General features: G+C 36.0%; 1 long non-coding RNA gene across 1 annotated transcript in view; it reads left to right on the top strand.

The window, feature by feature from the left end:
• Positions 1-12195, top strand: part of LOC103100719 (uncharacterized) — a 37145-nt gene extending 24950 nt beyond the window's left edge. Inside the window, exons 3-4 of the long non-coding RNA XR_008911219.1 lie at positions 10209-10327; positions 11218-12195. This is a non-coding gene — a long non-coding RNA (uncharacterized LOC103100719). The remainder of the gene's footprint in view (positions 1-10208; positions 10328-11217) is intronic.
• The last annotated feature ends 15685 nt before the right edge of the window (positions 12196-27880 follow it).

Here is a 27880-nt window from a genome sequence, read left to right as displayed (position 1 = left end):
AATGTTGGTAAGGATACAGGAAAATTGAGACACAAATACATTGTTGGTAGAGTTGAGATATGATCCAACCATTATGTAGAAAAAAAACAACTCTTCTTTCTGTCTTAGAATTAATACTGTATATTGGTTCCAGGACAGAAGACTGGTAAGGTTTAGACAATGGGGATTAAGTGACTTGCTCAGGGTCACACATCTAGGACAAATCTGAGGCAGATTTGAATCCAGGACCTCCTATCTCTAAGTCTAGCTCTTAATCCACTTAGTCACCTAGCTGCCCCCTGGGCGTACCTTTTGACTAATTAATACCATTACCAGGTTTGTATCACAAACAGACTAAAAAAAATAAGGGAAAAGAACTTATTCATAGAAAAATATTTATTGCAATTTTTTATGGTAGCAAAGAATTGGGAATTGAGAAGTTGTCCATCAATTGGGGAATGGCTGAACAAGATGTATATAATTGTTATGGAATACTATTGTGCTATAAGAAATGACAAGCAGGATGATTTTATAACAATTTGGAAAGGTTTACATGAACTGATACAAAGTGAAGTGAGCAGAACCAAAAGAACATTGTACACAGTAATAACAATATTTCTTGATGAATAACTGTGAATGAACTTGTTATTCTCAGCAATACAGTGACCTAAGACAATTCCAGAGACTCAGGATTAAAAATGCCATATGCCCTCTGAGAAAGAATTGATAGAATATGAATGAAGACTAAAACAAAGTACATTTCATTTTCTTTATTCTTATTTGTTTTTATAAATTTTTAATAATTTTAATTTATTTATTTTAATATTTCATACATTTGACAGAGTGCAAAAATTGTTTTTTAAATAAATTTGAGATCTTTTACAAAATGACCAATACAGAAAAATATTTTACAAGATTACACATGTAAAATCTATATCAGAGGGTCAGAGAAGAGATAATTTGTAACTCGAAACTTTAAAAAAAGTCTGTTAAAATTGTTTTTTACACGTAATAGGGAAAAAATAAAATGTTATTGAAAGGAAAATGTCTGCTGCAAATATATTTTTGTAAATGGGTATTTCCCTTCTTTGTCTAGTAGTGGTATCACTGGGTCAAAGGATACACATACACACACTCACACACACACACACACACACACACACACACACACACACACACACACACACGAGTTCAGTGATTTTTTGTGGATATATTTCCAAATTACTTTCCAAAATAGTTTTATCAATTATCAGCTACAGCAATGATGCATTATTGTTTCTGTACTCTCAGCACCTCCAATAATCACATTTTTTCCTTTTTTGTCATCTTTGTCAACTTGATGGTTATTAAGTAAAATCCCAAAATTCTTTTATTTTTTATTTCTCTAGTTATTAGAGAGATGGAACATTTTTCCATTTGGTTTTTAATAGCGTGGGTTTTTTCTTTTTCTTTTTCAATATTTTCTTCAATTTATTAATTATGTATTTTTACCATTCTTTTGAATTTTTGAGTTCCAAATTCTCTACCTCTCTCCTATCCCCTTCCCTACCCACTGAGAAGGCAAGCAATAGTATCTCAATTATATGTGTGAAATCATGCAAAGCATATTTCCATATTAACCACATTTTTTTTAAAAAGCAAGAAAAAGTAAAAATTATACTTCAATTTATACTCAGAATTCATCAGTTCTCTCTCTAGAAATGGAGAGCGTTATTTCATCATGAGGTCTTTGGAATTGTCTTGAATCGTAGCATTGATCAGAGTAGTCAAATCTTTCAGAGTTAATCACTACAAGCTGCTGTTACTCAGCATGATCATCTCTCAGTTCTCACTTCACTTTGTATCAGTTCACATAGGTCTTGTGTTTTTCTGAAACTACCACCCCTGTCATTTCCCATGGCACAAGAGTATTCCATCAAATCATATGAAACAAGTTATTTAACCATGCTCCAACTCATGAGCATCTCCTTGATTTTCAAGTCTTTACCATCACAAAAAAAGTGGCTATAAATACTTTTCTATATATAAATCCTTTTTCTTTTCTTTGATCTTTTTGGGATACAGACCTACTAGTGATATTGCTAGGTCAAAGGATAAAAACAATTTTATAGCCCTGCTGGCCTAATTCCAAATTGTTTTCTGGAATGTGTGAATCTTAAAAATTATCAGGCCCTACTTCATAAGATTTGGTTAAGACCATTCCCCATTTTAAACAATGAAGGAACTTAGATCAGGAATGTGAGATCTCTATTCCACCCCTACTTAAGCCTGCTTTAGGGGAAGACACTCCTTGCTGAACAATGAAAAATACTTAAACCCATATTTATAGTAAGGCAAAGGTTCTTAAGCTGTGCCTATTTTTAGATCTAATACAAAAGGGTGTTAAGTACCTATAAAGGTCAGTCAACTTGTGAATTTACAAGGAGCAAAGAGGTGAGAACTTACTCAAAGGTTTTTCAGATGTGAACTTAATCAAAAGTTCAAGCCTTCTTAGGTGTGAATTAAGAATGGTCTGTCCTTTGGAAAACGTCTACTGTGATTGGTAGATGTGAGAACTTGGGGGGGGGGGGGAGTGACATAGGAGAAAATTCCCTTTAAAAGGAGATGAGAAGCTGAGAGCAAAGAGTCTCAGAGGAACTCTCTCTGGAGAAGGCAGCTGGCCAAAGCTGAACTGGTGTCTCTCTGAACACTAGAATCTTTGCTTGGACAACTCTTGTGGTGAGTGGATAAAAGACTGACTGATCTTTCTCTTAGGGCTTGGCCTGGGCTGGCCTGGGCCGGCCTATCTTTTTCTCATTATTTCCTTTTTTTCTCTCTCTCCCTTTCTTTAATTCCTCATTTGTATTAATTAAAATCTCTATAAAAACCCTACTGACTTGGGTATATTTAATAATTGGGAAATTTTCCCTGGTGATCACCTTATATTTGATTTAAAAACAAGACACTGTCTTGAAACCATATTTTTTTGCAGTCTCAATTTAAGGCTCCAACTCTTTTATCTGGCACAGTTTATGTCTTCCACTATTTTAATTATTACAAATGATTGGGCCAGTTTATTGTTCTACTAATAGTTTAGAAGTGTACTAATTTTTCCCACATCCCTTCCAGCATTGGTCATTTCTGATAGGTATAAGATGGTACCTGAGAGTTGTTTTAATTCACCTTTGTCTAATCAATAGTGATTTGGAGCATTTTTATATGATTATAAATCGCTTTGATTTCTTTTCTGAAAAATGATGGTTTATATCTTTTGATCATTTCTCAATTGAGAAATGATGTTTATTTTTATAAATTTGACTGACTCCTATACTCAATATATATTCAAGAAATAATGCATTAATCAGAGAAACTTGCTGTAGAAATATTTACTCTTACTTTGTTGCCTATGGTATCTTTTAGTAAAATGTAGTTTCTCTGATTATCCCTTTTTAATTAGCTCTATTTTTGTTTTTGTTTGTCTGAGATGATACTTGCTACCTTGGCCTTTTTTATGTTTAGCTCAAGTATATTAGAACCTGCTCCAGGCCTTTATTTTAACTATGTGTGTGCATGTGTATCTGTTCCAAGTGTGTCTCTTGTAAACAACATATTATTGGATTCTAGGTTCTGATCCATTCTGTTATCTGCTTCCATTTTATGAGTAAGCTCATCCATTCACATTTACAGTTATGATCACCAATTGTGCATTTCCCTCCATGGGGCAGCTATATGGTACAAAGGATGGAGCAGTGGGCATAGACTCATGAAGGCTTGAATTCAAATGTGGCCTGACACAATAACTGTTTGACCCCAGGTAAGCCACTTACCGTATTTATCTCTGTTTCTTCATCTGTAAAATGAGTTTGAAAAACAAATGGCAAACCACTTCTATATCTTTGCTAAGAAAACCCCATATAGGCACAAAGAGCTGGATGTGACTGATTAATAACAAATTACCCTCCATCCCATTTTCTTCTGTTCTTTCTTTTTCTTTTTGTCCTCTCTCCTCAAAAGTACATTTTGCTTCTAGCCCCTGATTTCCTTAATTTGTCCTCTCTTTTATCACCCTAACCCCTTTCTTTTGCCCCCTCCCTTTGCTGTTTCTCTTTTAAGTTACATTTTTATATATGACTGAGTGTGTAGAATGGGGTGTGTGGGGGGGAATGTCTTCACAAAGAAAAAGCATGCAAGGAAGAGCTTTTAAACCCGAAGGAAAATGAGAGTGGGGATAACAAACAATATTTGAATCTCAATCTCATTATAGTTGGTTCAAAGAGAAAAAAATAAACACAGATAGATTAAAACACACATACTCAGTTGCATATAAAAATGTAAAACAATGCTCTCTCTGTCTCTTGTTAACTCATAAATTACTTTCCTATCCATAAATCTGATAGGTAACATGCTCCTTGTTCTTCTAAAGTACTTGTATCTTCTTTTAGGTCCAAATCATGTATCCATTTTGGTTTTATTCTAGTGAATGGTGTAAGATATTGGTCTATACCTATTATTTTAACTACTTTCAAGTTGTCCCAGCAATTTTTATCAAATACTGATTTCTTATTCGCTAAACCTAGATCTATGTTTCTGTCAAATACAAGGTTATCTGATCCCTTACTGTCCAGTTTTTCCCAGACTGGTTTTTATATTTACCCATTTCATTTAAGCTCCCATTTTTGATGTCATATAATTGGTAAAATAGTTGCTAATAATTTCCTTTATTTTCTCCTCATTTATTATGGTTTCTCCTTTTTCACCTTATGTATTGATGCTTTGATTTTCTCTATTGAGTAATGGTTTGTCTATTATGTTAATTTAATATATTTTTTACCAATTGATAAATTTGATAAGTAGTTTCTATTCTCAGTCAGTAATCATGCGATTTGCAGTATTTAGCTCTTCTAAAATCTATTAATATTTTAAACATCTTTTTTTGGGTTATATTTGTCTAAATATGAAAGAAACATACTGGCACTCCAAAATATTATAGTTTGCTTATACTATTTCTTCTTATAATTAAATTAAAAATTTCCTTTATGATCTTAGATACTATACAACTTAGTACAAAATACTAAATATTGATATTATTTCATTTTTTATAGTACCTTGAAGTATAATATTCCTTCCTTGTTTGTTTTTGATAACATTTCTATTTTTATAGTACCCTTATCTGAGATGATGATTGCTACCCTTGTGTTTTTTAGTCCATCTGAAGGAGAATTAATTTTCAATATCCCTTGTTTTAATTCAATGTGAATCTTAATATTTTAGTCTGAGTCTTATAAACATTATAGATTTCTATTCTGCTTTCTAATTCATTCCACCACCTTCCTTATTTTTTAGTTTATTTCATTCATCTTCATGACTATCATTGTTAATTATGTATTCCCTTCTTTCTTATGCTCTTATATTTTTCTTATTTTGCTTCTATTTACAAAGGGGGTTGAGAAATAGAAAATTTGATTGCCAAAAATAATTTATAATGGAAGTGATCTGTTCCTATTCCTCTGTCTCTCCTTTCTTCACCAGCTCTAGACCCTAATTTCTTTCTTATAATTTCTTACTCTTTTTTAATTCCTCTCCTTTTAAGCCAAATGTTACTTTCTCTCTCTCTCTCTCTGTGTATATATGTGATTATTCTCTCCCTAACGCTAGCTATATATGTTAACTATAATTTTTAATGACTCAATTTAATAAACCCTTATTAGAAACCTACTATATTCAAGACAATGGCAAGAAAAGTGGGAGTGAGAAAAAAAGAAAAATAACTAATTTTTGCACTTGTGAAGATTGGATTTGGCTCTCCCCTGATTATAACAATGAAGGTACTTAGCTCTTCCTTTATTGTGAAGATTTGAATTGTAATCTCCCGCCTATTGACTCAGTATTTTCAGTAGATCTACTCATTTAAACTACAAAAAGGTGTTAACTAACAAAGAAAGGTATTAACTAACCAAAAAGGTGTTAACTAACCAAAAAAGGTGTGGACACACATTGAGTGGGCAGTCCTGGAGAGGAGCCTCTGCTGTGATTGGTAGATGTAAAATTTAGGGGAGGTGACACAAGAGAAAAAGGTCTTTAAATAGAGGAAACAGAGGCACACAAGGATGGATCGATAGAGATCAGTCACTCGGAGATGGATTGAAGATAGACTCAGTCACCTGGGCTTGGTGTGTAGAAGAGCCACTCGGAAGAGAGACTGGAAGAATTCCATCACTTGGAGTTGGCCTGGGAGAGTCACTTGGAGTTGGACTGGAAGGCAGACACTTGAGGAGAGCCTGAAAGACAGACACTCATACTTCGAGTGAAGACACCTGATTGTGGAACTGGACCCCTGGAGGAGCTCATTCAGAAGACCTCAGACTGCTTTCCTTTTAGATAGTCACTGTGGTGAGTTAAAAGCTGCTTAGTTTCCTTGCCTTTCTGGAGGTGTCAACCTCCAAGAAAGGTCCCTCATCTTGATACTCCTTTCTCATGATTGGTGCTTAGAATTTCTGCCTGGCTCAGAGGAAGCCAGAGCTTTCTCTCTTCCTTAATATCTCCCCTCTATTGTAAAAATAAACTACCTTAAATTCCATTTTACTTTAGTAATTTATTTTGGGATTTAGTAATCAAATCCCTGGCAACCACCAATTAAATCTATTCAGTCAAGCCATAAAAAAAAAATGTAACACACTCAAGGTGATTACAGTCTAGTAAAAGAGGTAAGACATAGACATAAATGAATATGATACTAGATAGAATGTAAGGAAAAGAGCAAAGGAAAGACTTGGATAAAATACTAGAAGAAAATCTGAGGCATAAAGGAATTAGGGAAGGCTTCAAGGCCCAAGTTCTTCCTTAAAGGAAAAGATGGATTTCAGCAGGTAGAGATGTAGAACATAGAATTTCCATGATCAACAGCATGAACTTGGGTAGGCATTCTACAGTTTTGTGATAATCATTGCAACCAAATTCTACTGAGCTGATTAAAAGCATAAGAGATGAGAGTAAGATGCCCAAATTATATCAGTGATGCAATCACAGTTTTCTAGGCAAATGACATGATTCAAGAACTGAAGCATTAGTAGCATTTTGTTCATTACAATTATAGATTAAGAAATAGAGGCCTTGAGCAATCATATGACTTGCCTTTATGATTCATATCACTAGTAATTTGTAAAAGCAGAAATGAACCCATCATCTGGGTTTCCATTACTGTTTCCCTATTACATCATCAACTATGTATTATTTGCAGGGAATTTAGAAACAATAGGTATGGGATGTTTGAGAAGATTTGTCATGTAATTACTTTGTAATTACCAGTTGAGTATCATATGATGTCAACAAGAAGAAATGCTTCCCGAACAATAAGGCTGAACAAAGCAATTGTATGTTAAAAAGTTTGATTTTTTTAAAACTAGGGATCATTTATTTAATTAGTTATCATAATGATCAGTCTTCAGGAATAATGCCTACCTGAAAGCTAAAGTCAACTGAACCTCTCAGCCACAGTTTTGTATCTTTAAAAGAAATATTACAGCACTTGTACTACCTGTTTCATAGAGTGGCTATGAGGATCAAATGGAAAAAAAATATGTAAAATGTCATATTAACCATAAAGCACGAGGTGAATATAAGCAATTATGATGATGATATCAAAGGAAAGCTGCCTTATTAGCACCTTATATCATGTTTGCTCGGTGATGAACAACGAACTAAAAAATATGTTCCTTACTAGGTCAGAGAGTTAATAAATGTTTGGAACTAATAACACTTGTAAATGGGAAATATATGCTTGTAAAAAGGGCTTACAGATTAGAAAGACACCCGTCCCAAGACAACTGTATAAAGATTTTAGGCATCTGACTGTCATAGGCTATGCATTCAATACTAAGCCTAAACAAGTGTAAGAGATTTGGGAAGTTGGCCAGTGGACAATATAACTAGTTTGAGACCTGCTTGGTTCATGACCTAGAAATTCCCTACCGCCAACTTTAGGTTTGAATCTTTCCTGCTAAGTGAGAAGGAGAGAGGAGCAGAGACAAAGAGAAAGTTAGTTTGCAGGGAAAGTTGATGATGCTTGGATAGTACCATATTATAACCTCCCTTTTCTCTACCCTGATAGCAGCTTTGTCAAATCTAAGGCCACTAGCATAATTTAAAAAAAAAAATAGCTATCCTGGAATTGTGCTTATAATCTGATTGTAGATTATTAGAGTGATGCAGGCTTAGTATAGAATTACCATAGGTAGAATGAGACTATAATATACATTATGTCTAAATGTCTTCATGTGTATGTTATATGTATGTCCATAAGGCCTATGCTGACACAATTAACAGAATCTATTCTAGCTCAAACATGGGCTTGCTTTCTTTATATTTGACAAGGTAAAAAAATCCAGATAAATTACAGAAATGTAGATACAGGTTGTTTAACAACAGTAATTGGATGGGACTATATGTGAAATCTATCATGTCAGAGACATTTTTGCTTCAATGGAATTCACTAGATAGACATGGGGTTGATAATGAAGCTTTATGTCAAAATTTGACGATATTCCTTCCTTCAGACATACATGTGTCTTAATTAGGAGAGGATTTCTCTCTTTTCTTCTTCAATTCTCTCTATAACAGTCTCAAGATTATAGAGCTAAGCTCTTGTGGGACACTGTGATTGTCTATTCACTGAAACGAGTAAATGTTTTTGTGAAGGCATTTTCTGGGACAAATCAAAGAGGTAAAATGATCCATTTTCTAGCAGATAAACTCAATATCTAACAAAAAGTATACAAAAGTAGCAAAATTAAAATGTTTGAAGAAAAATATTCCATATTGAAATGATTTTCCTGTATGTGAAGGTAGGTTTACATGTGACCAACTTTTAATTAATCTGATATTTAAGCAAGACCTCACTTTATTTTTGAAAATCTAAAAACTTGCCAACATCCAGACCATGATAGATGGACTAAATAGCTCAGTGTTTTTCCTCTGCCAAGACAGAAGGCTTACATAGAAGGGGTTGGATATAGCCAGCAAACCATCCATCTAAAGCCAATTATTACATTTTCAACTAGAGCATTTATACCTCAGAAATCCCTAAAAACAATAAAATGGCTAGAATTATTTATTTATTTTTTATTGTCTAGGCCTAAGGAAGTGATGAAGAACATGTTTGTTTGTTTTTTTTAAACCCTTACCTTCCGTTTTAGAATCAATACTGTGTATTGGTTCTAAGGCAGAAGAGCAGTAAGGCCTAGGCAATGGGGGTTAAGTGACTTGCCCAGGGTCACAGAGGTAGGAAGTGTCTGAGGCCAGATTTGAACCTAGGACCTCCTGTCTCTAGGTCTGGCTCTCAATTCACTGAGCCACCCAGATGCCCCCTGAAGAACACATTAATGATGCAGCTTAAATTAAAAGTGTGTTGTGCTACATTCCCTCCCACCCTTCCTCAAGACTTGGCTTTTAAACATTTATCACCATGCTACTGGTCTAAAGGCTACCAGAGAAGGAGAATTCAACTGAGTTTTTAATAGACCATAAGATCTAGATAGGGAACATAGAAGCTGTCAAAAAGTAGGTAACTATTAAACCTGATGTATTGCCTGAGGATTCTTATTGCTTAGACCTAGTAGTGAATAGCTGGAAATCAATTAAAATTCAAGTCAGAGAAATTCTAGGACAATAAGAGTGAATAATAAACACAACTTTAAAGGAACAAAACAAGAAAGGGAAAGTACACTTAAAATTGAATATCTCTTCCCAACAATACTTTTTTCTTAGGATGATAGAACTAGACCTGAAAGGGCCTTCAGAGCCCATCCAATTCAACTCTCTCATTTTTGTAAGAGACTGAAGTCTAAGGAAATTAAGCCCAAGGTCCCACTGATGATAAACATCAGAGGTGGTATTCTGACTCTAATATTCATTCCATTTCTCCTGTACCTTGCTATCTCCCAACAATTTTTGCTTTATAATATAGTGATTCCAATCAGTAGAAATATTCAGTCCTGGGGTCTGCTATAAATTCTGTATTTGATGTTAAAGAGGTATGCTGGTAAATGTTTCACAATTGATTCTCCAGAAAAAAAATTATATGAGGGAAGCCCTTTTGAGTCATTGTTAGCATCTCTTCCATCCTTTCCTTATGTTGACAATCAATAGTACAACGAATCAAGATGTAAATTATAGAATTATGCTGGTAGTAAGTAAAATAATTTTCTTTCAGTAGTGAGCAAACTCTTTCTTTCCCTTTGACTCTTTTTCTTAAGGGATAAAGGGGGTAAAGCAGGAAGCCAGGATCTGAGATCCCCTTCAACTAGACAGTAGCTCAAAACAAGCAGATCTTATTGAATTGCTTTAGAAATACAATTCAAAGACTGTGCCAAAAGTAAGTATAATTTTTAAAGTGACACAAACCACATTAAACAAGTCTAGGTATTTTGGAAGTTTAATAATCAAGTTCAATTTTTTACATTTGCATATTATTTTACAGTTACAACACAATTTACATTTATTATCTCATTTGGTTCTCACATCTCTGTGAGTTTGGCAGTATAAGTGTTATTATCCCCATTTTACTGATGAAACATCTTGCTTACAATCTATATATAAGCTCACTGGTTTTAGAGGCTTCTTTGCTTTATTCAAAATCACAATATTTCTCTATCTATTTATACCTTAGATATTTTGTAGGTCTCCTGATCCCTCCCCAAAGATACCAATAAATAAAGGCATAGTACACGTGGAAGTTTACCACTTAAAAAAACCAAACACATTTTAAAAGGACCTCTTACCTAAAAGTCCAAAGTGTTTTTCAAAATATTTCTTTCCCTTTAATTTTCAAACATCTCCAAGATGGAAAAAGAATAAGTATTTATAGAGTGCCTACTATGTACTAGGCACAGTACTAGGCACTGTGCTAAGTTAGAACTTTTATAAATATCTCATTTGATCCTCATAACAACCCTTGTTAATTCCATTTTTTTTTTTTACAAATGTAAAAACTGAGACAAACAGAAGTTAAATGAGTTGTCCAAGGTTTCATAGCTAGGAACTGCCTGAGGCTGAATTTGAACTCAGGTCTTCCCAACTTTAAGCCCAGTGCTCTAGCCACTGAGTCATCTGGCTGTTGAAATAAGTAGGCAGTATGTAAGTATTATTATATCTATTTTGTAAGCACAGGAAAGAATTCATAAAAAGCTATGTCATTTTTCTTTGGTCACATATCAGTTAACTGGTATCTACAACAAAGAATTTTTGTCTTTTTACTTGTCCCAGTCACCGCAGGGGAATGTGATATGTATTGTAATGTGTGAAGGAGAGATGGAAAAAAAGTCTGCAGCAAAGGCTGGAAAAGCAAGGACTCCAGAACCTGTCAGTCAAGATGAACATTCTATTTAGAATGGGGACCAGGAAGGACCATTGAAAAAGGAGGAAGCAAACTGAAAAACTGAGTCTCTGCTTTGGGACAGGAAAGAGGAAGGACAAAAGTCCTGCTCTCTTGTTTCTCTCTGCTATACTATAGTGAACTTGAATCTTCAAGACCCGTTGACCATTTTCCCATATCTGAACTATATTCCACCATCCTCCAACTTCAGGATTGTTTAGTATAAGGGAAACCCCAAACCCTCTCTCCCCTCAACTTCTTTTCCTTTCCCCTTCTTTTAAATAAACCCCTTACTTAAATCTTGGAGAAGAGAAAGAGTGATTTATCTGATCTACCAAAAGACTCACTCTGAACTGATTTCAGTGAGATCAACAGAAGACTCAAATAGGGAGGGGAAGGAAGGAGGGAGGAGGAACAAAGAGAGAGGAAAAGGGAGGGGAAGGAAGGAAGGAGGAGATTGGCAGATCTGATCTTGAAATCACCATCTCTCACTTAAATTATCCCCTAATCTAGTATCTACATAAGGAAGTAAAACAAAGAGTCTCTATTTGAGAGTTAAGCATGATGCCATTAATGATAATAAAGATCTAATAAACTTAGCAAAATGATTTTGCCTAAATTTAATTGACCTTTGTTAATTTTGTCTCATTCTCATTCTTTTTTGGTATTTTTGTTCTTTGATCTTCCCTTTATAGCAATCAAAAGGAGAAACACAGGAAACTGGATGGAATAATGGTGGAAGGAAAAGAAAAGAGAGGGAAGTAGAGGAATGAATGAGATTGGGCAAGATACTTGAATGGAAAGAAAGAAATCAGCTGATAGAGAGAAGGAAAATCCTAGGTTACTAGATTTCAGTATCCATGATGGCAGCAGAGTATAATGAAAAGAACACTGGTTTTATAGTTAATGGTCCCAGGTTTGAGTCATGGTCTTGATATTTGCTAGCTCTATGATCTCAAAAAAACTGACTTTTTTTTAAACATTACTTTATTTGGTCATTTTCATAGATTATTCATGGGAAACAGATAATTTTCTTTTCCTCCCCCCCCCCCACCCCTGCCTCCTGCTACCCCTCCCCTAGCCAACTCACGATTCGTCTGGGTATCACATGTGTCCTTGCTCTGAACCTATTTCCTTGTTGTTGGTATTTGCATTAGGGTGCTCATTTAGTGTCTCTCCTCCATCATGTCCCTTCAAGCTCTGTAGTCAAGCAGTTGCTTTTCCTCAGTGTTTTTACTCCCATAGTTTGTCCTCTGCTTGTGGATAGTGTTTTTTCTCCTAGATCCCTGCAGATTGTTCAGGGACATTGCACTGACTCTAATGGAGAAGCCCATTACGTTCGATTATACCACAGTGTATCAGTCTCTGTGTACAATGTTCTCCTCTTTCTGCTCCTCTCACTCTGCATCACTTCCTGGAGGTTGTTCCAGTCTCCATGGAATTCCTCCACTTTATTATTCCTTTGAGCACAATAGTATTCCATCACCAACATATACTAAATTTGTTCAGCCATTCCCCAACTGAAGGGCATCCCCTCATTTTCCAATTTTTGACCACCACAAAGAGCACAGCTATGAATATTCTTGTACAAGTCTTTTTCCTTATTATCTCTTTGGGGTACAAACCCAGCAGTGCTATGGCTGGATCATAGGGCAGACAGTCTTTTATCACCCTTTGGGCATAGTTCCAAATTGCCCTCCAGAATGGTTGGATCATTTCACAACTCCACCAGCAATGCATAAAACTGACTTTTCTGACCTTCATTTTCTTCATGTTTAAATTGGGACTAAAGACATTTGTCCTATCTACCTAGGGCAGCTAGATGGCTCAGCAGATAGAGCCCTGTTCTTGGAATTGGGAAGACTGATCTTCATGAGCTCACCTGGTCTTATACAGTAGTAGTATGGCCCTGGGTAAGTCACTTAACTCTCTTTGCCTCAGGATCCACATCTGTAAAATGAGCTAGAGAAGGAAATGGTAAACCACTCCAGCACCTTTGCCAAGAAAACCCCAACCGAGGTCCAGAAAAGTCTGATATGACTGAAAAAAAAAAGACTCAGCAACATCTACCTTATGAAGGTATTATGAATAAAAATGAGATTTATCAACTAGTCAACATGAATTTATTGTTTATTATGTAATGAAGTACAGTGTAATAGATACAGAAGGTTCTTGGTAAATTTTCATTGAATGAATAAAGTCAAGAGAAATAGGTGAGAAGGAAGAGGAAGACAGCTCTGGAGTCATGAGAACATGATAATGCAGCCAGGATAGTACACTTCAGGACTGGCATAACATAAACACTTATAAATATGGATAAAGAGGTTATAATTAGACCATATTCTTTGGGAGGCATTAATGCTAAGCACTAGAGATTAAAATACAAGTAAGCAAAACAGTCCCTGTCTTCCAGTTACTCACCTTCTAATGGGTTATATTATATATAAAAGGGAGATGGGAACTAGGGGTGGAAATATGAGCAAAGAGGCATATATATATATATATATATATATAATATATATATATATATATATATATATCCAGAGAGGAGGTCTAGTTAGCTGTCGGAGATATAGTGGTTCAAGAGGTGATGACATATCTGGGATTATCAATGCTTATTGACTCATGGGCATCTGTATATAGCAGATACTTCTTAAAGTGAGCTATGAGTTCTGGGGAATAACTGTTCTGTGGAATAACTCAGAGCAGACAGATTTAAAGATAGCTATTTAGTTATTTAGGGTAGATGGGCAAAAGAGAGGAAGTCAAAGACCTGAGAAGTTTCCTGCTTGGTCACTTAGGAGATGAATCTCTCTCACCTTTTTCTGCTGCTAAGATTTATTCTTGAAGTAATTCTCTGAGCCTCGTAGTGCAGGCCACAAGGACAAATTCAATAGCAAAAGACTTTCTCTTACAATGCCAAGTTCATACACCAATGAACTCTCACACCAAAGCAGACTACATCAATGACAATAAAACACTGGCAGTGTGTGGGGATTCCCTTGCATCCTCAACCCAGCAAGGAAAATATGGTCTGTCTTGACTCTCACTGCTGTCATGTTTAAATTGTCCTTCTAAGCATATATTTAAAACACATTGTCATAGCAATGTTACCAAACAGTGTGCAAATCAATGTATCTAAGACTATACAATGATTGACATTTTAAAAGTCAAACACAGAGACATGGAAGGAAGCTTCTTACTGCTGCTGCTGTTTCCCAGCTCCCAGTGCTGATACAGCTTCTGACAGTGTCGAGAGATGTGCAATGTTGGTTCACAACTAGAAGCTGCAAAGTCAGAAGGTAACCTCTCCTCTTGAAGACTGGGGCACCACTTAGCAGTCTGTGCCTCACTGAGTGGGAGAAGATTGATGGAGAGGCCAATGATATCACTAACATATTTTCAAACAGTTGCTCTTTTTTTCTTTTGCATTGGGGACTTTATTCATTGTCTCCCTTACAGTTTATTTGGATATGACAGAGCCTCTAATGACTGGGATACAGAAAGGCAGAGGACCCACCAGGCTGGCAATAAGGGGAACAGTTACTGAGACATACTGCCCTGCTGGGTCCCAAGATATGTAAGGGGAATTCGTTTTGATTTGCTTTGTCCCCTTTGATTCCTTTTGGAGTCTGGACTCTTGATTTGGGGAAAATGGAGTTCAACTTAATGTAATAAAATTGGATTTTCAGACAATATGCAAATACAAAGTAACCTTTGTATTTTAAAATTAAATAATAAATTAGATAATTAGATAATAATTAGATAAGAAAATTAGAGTATAAGCCTATGTAATAGATAACCTCCAACAACCCCTTCATTCAGTTTCTGGGTAATATTCTATGCCAAATATATCATAACATTTATAAAACAGAGTCTTTTCAACTCCTCTGTTCTCTTATATTGGTTTCACCTTGAAGTCCATGACACACAGCTATTCTATGATACTAAAACAAAATTTAAAGAGTAATTATTAATTCATGAAATTTTCACTTTTTCTCCTAATATTTTTTAAAATCAAGCTTCCCGTGGTTGACAAACCCTGAGAAAATGGCAAAGTTATCTTTTAAAGAGGGATTCTTGGTCCTTCACAAAAAAGCCTTGGTAATCTGCCTAAACTTCCCAAATGATATTACATAGATTTCATATTCTGTAGCAGGAGAAAGAAGAGAACAACGTGATCAATGAAATGAAGGCTTCTGCATAATTAGGGGAAAAAACACCACCCTTTGCCTGGCACAACTTCAATCTTCTTTTCACCAGCTGCTAAGTCATTTTCATATCCCTCGCTGCTTCCTCCAAGTGAAAACACACCTGTTCTCCCAGCTCTGTACCCATTTTCTGTTGGCTCCTTGTGAGTAAGAGATCCAAGTGTATTTTGACTTGTATTTGAGAGCTGAATAATCCTCTGATTATTCTGGGATGATAATGACATTTCTTGGGAGAAGTATTCAGGGAAACTACGGTCAACCTCAGAATTTCTTTCATTTGGCAGTGAGCATGGCCTCTTATCCAAACTATCTGTAAAGTTTTTCTTTTCTTATTATCTGGTGTGCCTATACATACATAAACCCATGATTTTATCCTTTTGTCTAGCCATGCATTATGTATGGCATAAATAATTCTTATTATCTGCCAGTCAATCTGGAAACAAGCACTTTGTTAGTTGAGAGAGGGATGATCTTGGTGTCCAGAGAGATCTGTATTCCAATCCATCTTTACTAGCTGCATGATCAAATAATTTGCATGATTGTGACTAATTTCTCTAATCCTCACTTTCCTCAGAAGTAAAATGGGTACAATAATTCCTAAAGGGTCTATCTTAATTGTCATGGCATTGATAACATCATTTTATAACCACAGCTTTAAAGCTGGAAGTGACCTCAAAGGTCATCTACTACCATCTCATTATTTTACAAGTGTGAATACTTGGACCCTGAAAGTTTAAGTGACACACCTAAAGACACACAAGTAGTAAATGACAGAGCAAGGATTTGTTTACTGAACTTCCTAATAATTTCTTAGTCTTATTGAATGGATTTTTATCAGTTATGAGCATTAATTTTTGTGTTCCCTAATGCTTTATTCTCATTGGGTCCCTTTTCTCCCTCCTTACTGTCTCAATTATTATATGATAATGATGCTCGGATCTATTTTTCAAGCTCAAACCACTTTTGTGAATTTCAGTTTTATGTTTTCAATTACCTTTTGGATGTTTCAAATTTGATAGTCTGTAGGCAATTCAAATTTGACATATTCAACAATGTCAAAAGATGTAGTGAGGTCAAGGGTGAGAACTGAGAAAAGGCCATTAGATTTGATAATTCAGAGATTGTGAGTGACTTTAGAGAGAGCAGTTTTCAATTTAATGATGAAATAAGAAACCAAATTACAGAGGACTTGGAATTGAGAAAGGAGAAATAGAGGCAATGAGTTTAGATAGTGTTCTCAGGGAAGCAGTAAGTAGATAGAGTAAGTGAAGATGAAGATGGGATAGGATCAAGGATGCATGTAACAGGTTTTGGCTTGGTAAGAGGTGGACTATCTCCTTTTCTTTCTCTTGTAAATTTCCCAAATATTGGTCATGGCACCACCATATTTCCAGGCATATAGGCTCATAATCTCATGATCTCAGTGTCACAGACTCTTCTCTTTCATTTACTCCATATACTTAGTTTATTGCCATCTTTTGTATATGCCCTCTTTTCTCCACTTATACAGGCAAAACTGATATAGACCCTCATAACTGTATGCTTATACTATTACAATAACCTTCTGGTTGTTTGCCTGCCTTGTTTTCCCTCTTTCCAGTCTGTCTTCCATTCAGCTGCCAAATTTGAATGCCCTAAAGTGGGTCTGACCACATAATCCTTTTACTTGATGATTTTCAATGGTTCCTTATTACATCTAAGATAATATATAAAAATCCTCTGTTTGAGGGACAGCTAGGAAGTATAGTGAATGGTGTTGAGAGGACTTGGATTCAAATATGGCCTCAGACCCTTTGTAGCTGTGTGATCCTGGGTGAGTCATTTAATTGAAAAAATTTATTTAACTAATTAACTTAGAATATTTTTCCATGAATGGTTACATGATTGATGTTCTGTCCCTCTCCTGGTAGCTGACACACAATTCCACTAGTCCTTGCTGCTCTTCTTTCTTTAAATCAATACTAAATCAATAAGGGTTTTAAAAAATTCTCTGTTTGGAATTCAAAACCCTTCACAATCAAGTTTCTTTCTACCTCTCTAGTCTTTTTGTACTTTAGTCCTCTCCAAGTCCTCTATGATTTAGTGACACTGGGGTTTTTGTTGTTCTTTGAGCATGACACTTTATCTCCTGACTGTTCCTTTTAATTGGCCTGTCCCTCATGCCTGGAATGTTCTCTTTTTCTATCTCTTCTTCTTGGCTTTCTTCAATTCTCAACTCAATTCCACCTTTTTCTGGAGACATTTCCAAATTTCTTCTTTATCTTTTTTCTCTCTGAGACTGGCCTCCATTTACCTGTATATATCTTGTATGTTCATAAATGTCTTCATGTTCCCCCATAGTCATTAAAACGAGAGTCCCTTGAAAGCAAGGACCATGTTTTTGCTTTCTCTTTTATTCCTAACACTTAGCACAGGGTTTGCATATAGTAAATTCTTGATAAATGCTTATTGATCAACTAACTGCCCAACTGTCCAAAGACCAATCTCATTAAATATGAAAAGACTTATCCCTGTTAGGCCAGCCAGTTGGTAATGGATTCTTTTGACCATTGCAACTTGTCAGAGATGGTAGAAAAACCAGTGGCTCCATTATAGCATCAAAACAGGTAGAAGAACCAATGTGGTACCAAATCCATCAACCCATATCACACAGATTTTAGCTTTTATCCTTCTTTAACTTGAGCCCTCTGGGGTTTGAATAGTTGATTGGAAGTTGCCACTTTTTTGGAAGTTGCTACTAAGTGCCAACTCATCTAATTTATAAAGGTTCCTAAGTTGATTTCCTTTGGAAAATTTCTCTCCATTGTCTTGAATGTGAAAAAGAGATGGAGGGAGAGAGAGAGAGAGAGAGAGAGAGAGAGAGAGAGAGAGAGAGAGAGAGAGAGAGAGAGAGAGAGAGAGAGAGAGAGAGAGAGAGAATTCTACTATGCATTCCTCCCATCTGGTTAGTCCCGCATGCTTCTTAATTAGTAAAATGCCATTCTGCCTGATTCCCTCTTGCCAGCAAGTCATTCAGCTACAAAATCACTTCTTCACCTCCATCATATATTTTAGCATTTTAAAACAGGGAAACTGTAACATAGCACATTCTTCTTTCTAACAGGAAAAAGTGAAATCAGCTACAGCAATGCTAATTAAGCAGAGTTTAACATTAGCTTTAATTTAAAGCATCTCTCATGAGACTTCCGAGCATGTACCCAGAGTGTCATAAAATATGAAACCACACTCTCTCTCAATTAGCATCCATTTATTTGGGAACAACAAAAAAGCAGCAACAAACAGGCACAACGTGTTCCAGGCTTTCTCTTGCATTCTGCCCAGCAACAGTGAGCTCCTCAGATATTTATTTGCTTTTCAAGCAGCATTTCCCTCTCAGGCCTAGGGAATACCAATTCAGGTAAAAGCGTCTTGACATTTCCCTCCCTCTAAATCTCAAGCTTTTTTCCCTTTAAATGTAAAGCTGCTCCAGCAAGGTGAATTGGATGACAAGGTATACTGACAGTGAAAAATGCAATTGTTTTGGCTAGGAGTGCATAACTTTTTTTGAGAAAGTTCAAGAAATATCCCTGGTTAGCAGCATAAAACCAGGAAATAGATACTGTTTGTTTTGACATTTTTGACAACAAAAATAGACATTTTTAATCTTCTCACTACATTTGTTGTTCTCTCTTCCAGTCTTCTTTCTACCTTTATAGCACTCTTCGGTTTTTCCAAGTGTCCAGGCCCCATTCCCAGGGAACAGCCCACTTTCTGAACTTTTCCTCACCCATAAGAACATATCCATCCTTTGTTTCATATGAAGATATTATTTAATGATAAACTCATTTATGATAAGGTGTTAACTTGGATAATGATAATTTTGTAGATTTCATGTTTCTAGATAGTTTTCATTTGGATGGAGTCACTGATTCCTTCATCTGAAGGATGGACGTAATATGATAGGCATTTCAGGAGTAGTTGCAGATTGGTGGGGTAAGGAGGTTGCTATAAGGTGCTTCTCAAAGTACATTACACAGGTGATTGTGTACTCTGTCCATGTGTAGCAGTGGCTCTCATCATGTTTTCAAAAGAATCCAGATTATAAAATCCGAGATGCCAGCATCAAATTGTCTCTTAGAAAAAAGCAGCCCAAGCACAGACGCCTTCTGGTGTGCTTGTTATGTAGGTTAGAGCTATAATTTTAATAAATAATAAACAAGAGAGGTGGGAGGAGGAAAAATTCAGGGAAATAACAATAATTCATGTGTGTTTTCTAGGCCCCATCTGTTGCTTAGTCCATCCTCTGAGAAACTGCATGAAGCCCTAATAATAGTACTTTGGATTTAAATAACACCTTTTCTTCACAGAGTTTTATCCTCTATTTGTCTTTACTTACAGCATCTTTCTGAGGAAGATATCTAGGGCTAATGTTTTTTACCCACAACTTATAATCAGAAAAATGGCAGAGAGGTTATAGATTTGCTCAAGGTAAGTAAATAGTGAAAGCAGAACTAGAGCTTTAAATACTGTCCACTAGCTGACTTCCCAATAGCCCTCCTCATCCTCATCAATAATAATAAAAATTGCCTACATTTATATAGCACTTATATCTGGATTAGGGAGGGTCAAGCAAGGTGACCTCAGAAGCTGCCCAGGGAAATTATGACTTGGCCACAGAAGTGGTAAATATCAAAGGCAAGATTTGAACCCACCATTCCAAAACTAGGACTCTCAGTTTATAAAATGCTTTACATAAATTATTTCATTCAATTCCTATGTAAGCCTAGGAAACTGGTAGTGAGATATTCTTATACTGAGTTTGGAGATGAGGAAGCTGAAGGATCAAAGTTAGGTGGCTTGCTCAGAATCACAGTTAGAAACCAACAGAAGCGGTGCTCAAACCCAGGTCTTCTGATTCCAACTCTGCTTCTTTCTCTTATGAACAGGAATTCTTAATCATGTATGTGTGTGTGTGTGCATGCGTGTGATGGCCTCAAGTATAGACTGATAAATATTTAATAAGTGGCTCTATAGAAAAAAACCTACACATGTGACACTTTAAAATTTATTCTGTATTATTAACATTTTCTACTCAATTTCTTAAGTCTACAAATCAATAAAACAAAAAAATCAAGCACTGATTTGTAGTATTTGCCAATTTCTTAGGTGTAAATGCTCATATTGAAAATTTTAAGAATTGGGCCCTTGCCAAGCCATTCCAGTTGACTCTAGCACACCCTTGTATGATCCTTTTGGCAGTCCAGGGAAGCCTACAGACTCCTCCAAATAATGTTTTTAAGTGAATAAAACATAATACACAGGATTATAAAGGAAAACAATTGTACTAAAAAAGTTATCAAAATAGAAATTAAATCATGGGCCCCTGGTAATAATTCCTGGCACTGAACAATATTGTTTTATCTAAAGTTGTCATAAATCCAGTTTAGATCATAAATTCTTTGTGGTGAAGGCCTTTATTTTTTACTTCTTTTGGAGGTCCCCCCACCCCCAGCATCCAGCATAATATAGAACACACAGAAATTCAACTCCTTCTTGAGGACTGATTTGATCAACCTTAAAGGCCACTTTGGAGTTTGAAAATTCTTCCTTTTATCAAATTGACTGTGTTCTGATATATAAAGTGGTCATGCATTCACAGCTGTCCTTTTAGATGGTATCCTTCTTTTTGATGTGCTGGTCAAATCTGAGTCCCTGAGCATGCCCATCAGGAAGAGATACTATTATTAGAATGTATTTGGGGGAAAAAAGCAGCAGTAAATCTGGTCAGTGATAAATATTTAACAAAGTGCTGCCAGCTTTATTAGACACAACTCCAGCAGGCTTTCTCCGTGTTTGGAATCATGTACCATCTTCCACAGAGAGAAAAATCCTGCTTTTAAGGCGATAATAGACACAGCCTTAGGCAATACCACAATGCTTATCAAGGATCATGCTTCATATAGGCATGCTAATGACCCCTTTAGTGTTAAAGCAAAGGTTTAGTATTTTAATGAATGAAATAGTCTATTTTGCCCTAGAATTTCCTTGTTTTAGTTACAAAGTTATCTGATTTCCCTGGAATGGACAACCCTTCCCTCCCTGTTGAACTGCCCTGGGCAAAATATGCCATCATCTTGGGGCCAGACATTTGGTGGTGAGTTCCTCCAAATTTAGGGAGGCTGCTATAGTTATGAAGAGTCTTTTCTAGCTATATTCAAAGCATTTCCATCTTGGTAAGGCCTGTCAGACATATTCCATTGCTTATCTTCTAAGAACCTTCTATGTTATGATGAAGCATCTGAGTGGGAACTTTAGTAGGTAGTCGTATGATCTACTGTTTTATTCATTTATTAGCCAGATTTTTTTGGATGTGTTCAGTTTTGAAGCCCACGGAAATACTTTTTTTTTGCATTTAATAAGGTAAAAACATAAAAGAAATCATAAGAAAACCATTGTCAGGATGTTTATTCTTTATATGAATTGCTGAATACCCATAGGATTCATAAACTCTGTAGGTAATAAGAAGTTTTGTCCTTTCTTTTTCTAGAAATAATTCCAGCCTTATTCTACAATTTAGTAGGTAGGGAGACAGGGGATATAATTTATCCATGTCCTATAATCTTGTTGACAAACCCATGGCACATCTGGGGAAGGGGCTGCTCCCCCCCCCTTCCTCTACATGCACCTGAGGACATTCCTTACATCACCCACCCTTCTGCCCAGCAACCCAATGTAAGTGCTTCATTCCTCCCCTATCTGGGATAAGTGGGGGGGAATCACATGTGAATGAGGGTTGCATTTTGGGCACTTGGTCTCTAAAAATTTCACCATCACTGGCCTATAGAAACCCAGGCTTCTTACTATGCTGTGATGAAACATCCAAGTAGCAACTTTGGTGGGAAATGGTACGATTTATTGTTTTACCTATTGATTGACTGGACTTCTTGGATGTACTCAGTTTCAAAGCCCATGGGAATACATTTACTTTTAATAAATTGAAAAAAAAAAGAAGAAAAATAAATACCCACGGGATTAAATAAACTCTAAAGGTAAATAGAAACTGTTCTACATTCATTTAGAATAATATCAGCCACATTAAAAACATGCATTTTAGTCCTGACACTAAAACTATTAATCTAGGGTTTTATTTATATTTTATTTATTTTTTTAAAGTACCAAGGGAAAAAGATGAGAAATAATATTTTTGGTGACAACTCACATTTATGTTGCATGTTAAGGTCTGTTTGCAAAGTATTCCTCCCACAACTGTAGCTCAAATGCCTCTAGTTTTAGAGATTAAAAAACAAAACAAAACAAAAACCTGATGATTTGAGGAGCTAAGTGATCTGGCCATGAATATATATCCAGTAATGGTCTGCACCTGGATTAGAACCTAAACCACTTGATTCTAGATCTAGAGTTCTATTCATTATATCAATCAATCAATCAATCAATCAATAAACATTTATTAAATGCCTACTATGTGCTGAGCATTGTGCTAGCACACTATTGCTAATGCATTCCACACTTGTGTTTATTTGCATATTCAGTATCATGTTAGATTTAAAATAGTTTTGAGTGTTAAATAGTTGTAGATAAGAGAGTGGGAGCCATAAACTGTGATAATTAAAATGTTTGGGAGCAAGGGAAATATATATATCAATTATGACTGCTGAAATATGTTTTCTACTGTGTCTTGGGATTATATAAATATAAGATGGTCGCCAGGGAATATATTCCCAATTTATGAATATGCTCAAGCCAACTGGGTTTTATAGAGAAATTTAATTTATAATACACTGATTAATCAATAGAAAAAGAGAGAAAGTAAGAAAGGAATAAGAATGAAAGGTCTCAAGCCAATAAGACCTAGACCTCAGTCCTAAGAGATAAATCAGTTAGTTGGTTTTATCACTCACCCAAGATCTCTCTAGGTAAGGCTTCTCATGCCAACCTCAGGCTCCACCTTCAAGAGAGCCTCCTTTCAAGAAATGTTTCCAGAGAATTCTCCTCCTGACTCCTCCTGAGTTCTCCTTCCACTGCCTCCTTCAAGACCTCTCCAGGAGCTCTCCAGGAGCTCTCCCTCTAGGACCTATCTCCTCTCAGACCTCCTTCAGAGCAAAAAGCCCTCTTCAGTCCTCCTTCAGAGCAACCTCCTTCTTTTCTCCTTCAGAGCAACCTCCTCCATCCTCCTTCAGAGCAACCTCCTCAGTCCTCCTTCAGAGCAAGCCTCCTCCAGAGCAAAACCTCCTCTGAGCCAAAACCTCCTCCCCCTTGTCCTCAGACCCTGCTCTCTTTTAGGAAACCATCCAAGTTCCCTCCCCTCAGTTCTCACATCTACCAATCACTGTCGATCTCTCCCCTGTGCCAATGGTGGCTCTAGCTTAACCCAGGACCGCCCAGAGGTCTGCCTGCACATGTCTGTTGAAGGTCATAGTCTCAAATAATTAAATCTTGATCTTTGCTGCAGCCCTTCCTAAATCCTGTTACTCTGAGTAGGGTGGAGATTGTAAGTTCCAAGACCTGGTTCTGTCATTCCAAATATCTCTATTGTATCAATTCTAAAATCAATCATGACTCAAAGAACTTCCTGTTCTATGCTTAAGCATAGGTCAAAGCCCTTTCCATTGTTTAGCAAAAGGTTTCTGTCCTAAAGTAGTCTTAAGTAGGAAGGAGAAGGATCCTCCTATGCCAAGGAGTTTCATATTCCAATAGAGTTCTTACTATCAGTAGGAAATTTTTTCAAGTATGAAATTTTCCAATGGGGAAATTTCCAACATTCATAAGTCTAAGAAATTTTAAGGTTTACAATCATAAGGTAACAAAACTTACCTTTGATGCAATCACAATAGAAAGAGTCCTGCTCTTTGGTCTTATAGTGAGGGGACACCCAAGTTAAATCCTTCCTCTCACCTTTCTGACCACGGAAATCTCCTTGAGTTCCAGTGTCCTCATCTATAATAAAATGAAGTTTCAAATAACTACTTTTCCTATTTCACAGATTTGTTGTGAAGGTCAAATGAGATAACTTATGCAAGGCAGGTAGGCAACTTAAAGTACTGTATAAATGTCTGCTTTTATTCCTGGCATGGATTATTTTTTCTCTGACTCCTTGGGGTGTGACTCTTAGCCTCTGAAGGTAACAGTGTGTCAGTGAGTTAAGAGCACCATTATACTTGATAAAATAATGGAATCTTTTTTGGACAATGTTATTTTGAAATTTAATTACAAATGGAAGAATCCTACAAGTCACTTATTTAAATTTTTCTTGTTTATTTTCTTAAATATCTTCCAGATACATGTAAGAAAAATTTTAACAATTATTATTTTTTTTAATTTTGAGTTCATATTCTCTCTCTCACCCCTCCTCTTCCTCATGAAGGCAAATAGCCTATGTTACAAAAGAAAACACAAACAAAATAAAACCAAAGTAGAGAGAGTTTAAAGAAAATTTTCTTCAATCAGTATTCAGCATTAATCAGTTCTCCCTCTAGAGGTTGATAGCATTTTACATCATGGCTACTTTGAATTGTCTTGGTTCATTGTTACTATGTCTTTAATAGTTGATCATGATACATATATGTATGTGTATGGGGTGCTCAGGGAGGAGTAGTATCTCTGGTATGGAGGGCTTGTCATGCCCTCTTAGGGCAGCTCTCCAGCCTCTGACCCTCACCTGACACCCAGCTCTCACTTGTAGCTCCCCGTAGCTACTAGCAACGGCTTTGACAGGCCAGCTAACCCTTGTGAACTAAGGCTTTGCTCACCCAGCATGTGAAGACTGCTTCGGCTGAACAGATGGAAGAAACCAATAAGAAGGTTCAATGGCTGAGATGGCGACGCAGCAAGGCACTGTGGAGTGCTGAGGATGTGTTGGAACACAAAGAACAACACGGCCATCCAATGCAGCTGAGGAAGTCTCCAGGTGTAATGATTTTTCGTGCCATTGGACCCAGGCTTCCAATGCCAAGAGAGTGGGACTGTCTCTGTGCATCGGCTTTTCCACTTAAATCTCCTTCACGTACAAGTGTTTTTGTGCACACTCATCTACATCACAGATGAAAGAGCACAAAGACAATCGTCATCCTCAGTTACTGAGTGACTACTACTACTATGATACAATATTACTGTTACTGTATACAGTATTCTCCTAGTTCTGCTCACTTTGCTTTGCATCCCAGGTTTTTCTGAAACTTTCCTGATCATTTCTTATGGCACAATACTATTTCATCACAATCATATATCACTTGTTTAGTCATCCAACCTTGTTCAGCCATTTTCTACTTGAGAGGTACTCCTCTCCATTTCTAATTCTTTGTACCACAAAAAAGAGCTGCTATAAATATCTTTGTACAAATAGATCTTTTCCCCTTTTCTTTGATCTCTTTGGGATGCAGATCTAGTAGGGGGATTGTTGAACCAAGGGTATGGACAGTTATATCACCCTCTGGACATAGTTCCAAACTGTTCTCCAGAAAGGTTGGACCTAGTTTACAATTTCACCAACACTGATGTCCTAATTTCTCCATATCCCCTCTAGCATTTATAATTTTCCTTTTATGTCATATTAGCCAGTCTGATAGATGTGAGGTGCTCCCTCAGAATGGTTATAATTTACATTTCTCTAATCAGTACTTATTAGAGCATTTTAATATAATTATTAAAAACATTGACTTCTCCTAAGAATTGCCCTCCAGATTACTAATATAAGAACACCATACTCTTCACAAAAATATTCCTGCAAAGTTGAGCCTAAATCAAATTTTTATCAGTTGAATGGAATCAGAAATATTCTAGAAGGATCTAGCTTTAAATACTTCTGCAAAGAAAGAATCTAGGGTGATAAATTGCCCACTAATCTATCTGTTTTATACTTTGGGATTTTATTATATTGAGTTTTCTCTTAAAGTGGGAACACATTGAAATCCAATTCATAAATAAATGTTAGTATATGAATATAGAAGAATTGGAGTAGATGTGCTTGTAGATCATTTTGATTCTAGCTTCACTATTTTCAAGCTGTACTTTACTTATTTAAGAATAGCATGGTTCAGAGGGAATAAAGAAAAGGCAATGAATGGTAAGAATACTACAAAGTTATCCCAATAAAATTGTCCTATAGGTCAAGGTGTATGCATGCAATCAGATAATTTATTTCTTAAAAAAACAAACCCTTATCTTCTGTCTTAGAATCAGTACCATGTATTGTTTCCAAGGCAGAAGAGCAGTAAGAAATAGTGATGGGAATTGGGATTTGCTCAGGGTCATACAGCTAGGAAATATCTGACCCCAGAATAGAACATAGGACCTCTTGTCCCTCAATCCACTGAGGCACCTAACTGCCCCCTAATTCAATAATTTTTAAACATAATTTCGATTTCACTGATTTTATTTCAGAAAGTGTCATTTCATGAGCTGCTTCCTTTTTTGCTCTTCTCTAAAGATTTGTTGCTAACTATGTTTATGAGATATTCCTTTATCTAGATCTCTATCATGGTTCTTTAAGATGTCTTCAATATGGAAGATGTAGATTATTTTTTACTACATTTCAGTTTTATAGCAGGAGGCTTATTTGGGTAGTAATAATTACAGTTAATATTTTTGTAGTATTATATAATTAACAAAGTGCTTTCTTTGATCTAGGGAATTTAAATATTGTTATTGTCATTTTACAGATCAAATTGAACCTCTGTGTCCTAAAGGAGGTCATAAAAAGAAAAGCAAACTTTACCTTCTGTATTAGGATAAATACAAATTGGTTTAAAGGCAGAAGAGCAGTAAGGGCCAGGCAACTGGGATTAAGTGATTTACCCAAGGTCACATTGTTAGGAAGTATCTGGGGCCAAATTTGAATCAGGATCTCCTGTCTCTAGGCTTGGTTTTTTATCCATTAGCCTACCTCACTGTCCCTAGGAAGTCTTTCTGTATCCTTGTCCATCTCCCACCCCACCATTAAATCTTCTCTCTTTCTGTGTATTTACTTGGCTTTTATTTACTTGTGGATATGTTTTGTTACAGGCATAGTAGACAGACTATTGGACTTGTAGTCAGGAAAACTTGAGTCTGCATCCTGTCTCAGGCAACAATTGACCATGTAACTGGACAAATTGCAACCTCTACTTCATTTTCCTTATCTGTAAGATAGGTATAATAATAGCATCTACCTTCCAGAGTTGTTGTGAAGATCAAATTAGATAACTTGTAAAACACTTCACAAACTATAAAAGCACTACAGATATATTGCCTATATTGTTATTATTATTATTATTTGCTTCCAATTGAATATAAGTTCCTTGAGTGCAGAGGCTATTTTTTATTTTTACTATTAGTGCTTTACACATACTAGGTGCTTATTAAATATTTG

The sequence above is a fragment of the Monodelphis domestica genome, chromosome 4 (assembly GCF_027887165.1).
Source record: "Monodelphis domestica isolate mMonDom1 chromosome 4, mMonDom1.pri, whole genome shotgun sequence".
NCBI lineage: Eukaryota > Metazoa > Chordata > Mammalia > Didelphimorphia > Didelphidae > Monodelphis > Monodelphis domestica.
The sequence above is the reverse complement of the archived record's forward strand: the minus strand, read 5'-3'. Positions and strand labels throughout refer to the sequence as shown.